The sequence below is a fragment of the Tigriopus californicus genome, chromosome 12 (assembly GCF_007210705.1).
Source record: "Tigriopus californicus strain San Diego chromosome 12, Tcal_SD_v2.1, whole genome shotgun sequence".
Lineage (NCBI taxonomy): Eukaryota > Metazoa > Arthropoda > Copepoda > Harpacticoida > Harpacticidae > Tigriopus > Tigriopus californicus.
Window position 1 is genome coordinate 11,306,566 of NC_081451.1, and position 3,252 is coordinate 11,309,817.

Consider the following 3,252-nt stretch of genomic DNA (forward strand, 5'->3'; position numbering starts at 1 on the left):
AGGAAGAAATGAAAGCTAAAGAACAAAAGTGTCTTACCTTAAGCAGCCACGCGACCACTTACACAACACAACACACTCAGACCGGCCGTTTGAAAAGATCAGGAACAACAAAATGTTGCGACTGCTCTCAACAAAAGACGGGACTACGGGACATCACCCAATCCTTTTAATGATACGAAATAATATTTTGAATCGATTAAAAAGTGCACCGTTTGAAAGACATTTGAAGAATATTTTAAAAATGCAGTAAGGCCTCAAAGATCTCACGATTTGTGTTGAAAATAGATTTTTGTCAAAACCTATTACGGCATTTCAACCACCGTCTGAGTGGCGAAGGAAGAAGCGTAAGTTGATAATAGAATAATCTAGCTGTTATGTCCATTCGAATGGTTTGAAAGAGGGTCAGTTTCAGCTCTTTTGCAGTTTCGTAGGTTCAAATTTTTGCCATTTCTTTTCGATATGAAATTTACTTTTTTCCCTTTTTACGGTTCTTGAGTAACTCGCCCATGACACCCCGACACAGGAAAAGTCGACACCTAAAAACTCGACACAGGAAGACTCGACGCCTCGGAAAGTTCGACACATTGAAAAATTCAATACATCGGAGAACTCAATACATCAAAGCTCGATATGCAAGAAAACAGAACGTATCGAAACATACAACAGGTCGAAAACCATGACTGCCTGAAATCATTTACAAAGAAGAGGACAATTAAAATGGAGATGAGGTATCCCGCTTAAAAGCCAAATATTTCTACCATCAAAAAGTTGACCTTATACTATAAAACTCGTTGGGCAAGCCTTAAAACCCATTAAAAAGCTTAGAATTGTGAAATTCCATAATTTTTGAGTTTTATGTTTCAGCAAACTTTTCAATGTGTCGGGTTTGCCGACGTGTAGAGATGATGGATGTGTGGAGTTTTCAGGTATCGAATTTCCGATGTGTTGTGTTTTCTGCTCTGTTGAGTTCTTCTATACGTCAGCTTTTTCTGTGTCAAGTTACCTAGAACCCCTTTTTACATATTCTGATGACTAGACCTCGAATTTTAGGACAATTTTTGCCCTTTTATTGTTATTTGGGTCCTTTTCTGCTTCCTTCTTAACTTGTTGTTCCTTGTTTGGGACCTTTTTATTTACTTCTATGCTGCATTGTCAGATGAAGGATTAAATCCTCAGAGAGAACCTTTTTTTTCGTTTGAGTTTTTAATAGCTATACCACCCGCTACAAAGAATTAAAACCCAGGTATCATTAAAACGGAAGATTATGATTTGTTATTACCGCTTAAACTCTAAACAATATTTGGTCTACCAACAAATTTGAAGGTCAAATTCAACTCCCTTTTTTGTTTGGGAAAGTCTGCAAAAGGATGGATTTGATCCAAAAAAATACAGAATTATTTTTTTTTGTGAACAAATCACCCTCAGCAGCAAAACCAGTTGGCTCCACAAGAGAGCCAATCGTTGACCATGACATCTGTACCAACTGAAAACGTAAAAACGCGCCCAACTGTCGAACATTGAAAGAAAAACAAGTGTGAATTACTTGTGAACTCAAAAGATAGCCAAGTAAATACACTGGGATGCCTAGATTTTGTAATTGATGAAAATGCAGCAAAGAGGCTAAAGGGGGCTAAAAACGACATTTTTCCCATTGTAAGAATCCTTTTTGCATTATTTAAATCTGTTTTTGCATATTTCCACCTTGTCTTGCACACTTTCACATTTTTTAATAAGTTTTGACAACTTTAACAACAAAATTGTTGCTAAAAAGCCTTTTTTCCGAGGTCTACTGATGACGCATGTGGACGAACCTGTTGTTTTCGACAAATAGGTGCAACCTTTTTGCATTAAACTTGCATCAAGGTGCTCATGGAATTGATACGTTCAGCTTCAGGTAAGTTTTTAGGATAAACACCCAAGCAAATAGAAAAAAACAGAGAGCCCCCCCCAAAAAATTGAATCTATTATTCAAAATGATCAATTATTGATTAGAAGCTAAATGCGCATTTGATTTGCCAAGCGCCTTGCATATACGTCATTTTTAAGTGTACTATACCTGCAAAGCTCATTTTGAGAGCACCCTCAAGCCCTTGTAAATTCAGGTTCGGGCAAACAATGAAGTCCTCGTCTCTTCTTTCTCGGCCTTCTCAATAGCTTCCCTCCAATATTTGTAGGGAATATGCAGACTTTGTCGATCCGATTGCATCTTTCTTGTAAATTTTTTTATTTGGTATTCCAGATCAACCCTACATTCAAAGACCACCTCGGTCCGCCATTTCAAATTCGTTGGTAAACCAAATATCATGTAAAGATTGAAAGGTAATGAATAGACAAGTTACAACCTTTCGTTTTAATAGTACTGGGGATAACATTCCCTGTAGCGGTTAGAAAAGTTTGTAGAAAAATCATTAGCAGGAAAAGAAATTAATGGTGCAATTAATCAGCAAGGCTTGGCACGGGATGAATGCCTGCAAATCCAATAAAATTGCCTCACTGTTATGAATCTACCTCAGCTCTCAATAGGGGATGTCAAGTAAAGGAAATTCAAGGAAAAATGTGGTCCGGCACCCAGATTTTGGGCATTTTGGGGGAGAGAACTAAGACAAACATCACAGTTAACTTGCACCATTCGCCAATTGAATTTTCAATAATCGAGTGATTTTGAGCGAGTTGTGTTTCAAAACCGTACTAAATGAGCGTGTTTGGTGTGAATCAGTGAACGCACTATCAAATTGGCTCAATACCACAATGCTAATTGCCTAGACAAGCATGTAAAATGGAAAAAATGTCAAAATCCAATGCATGCACAGTGCGGTTTGGCTGGGCATGTTGTCTTTGATTTTACTCCATGGAATAACGTCGGTTATCATTGAACGCGTTTACTTGACTAGCCCTATATTTGCGTGTCTCTCATTGGGCAGATATTACGGAACTATTACTTTTAGAACTTTTCAATAACTTTGATTGACTTGAAACCTTGAGAAGCAAAAGATTCCTGTTGTATTAGGTGCATTGTAAAATAATAAGCCAAATCATAGGGAAAAGATTCGTGCATGAATGTTTTATTAGGCCTGGGTTAATTGCACATTAGCTTTCTTCCTAATCATTGAGAATCCATGCCTTGTAACCATTTTATGGCAGGGAGTTACTGAATAGAATTCTAATTTATGCTTTTCACATATTTGTTACGCAAGATTGTGTAGCTCATGTCTGATCATCAAGTCCGACATCTAAAATAAATCGGTTTCAACA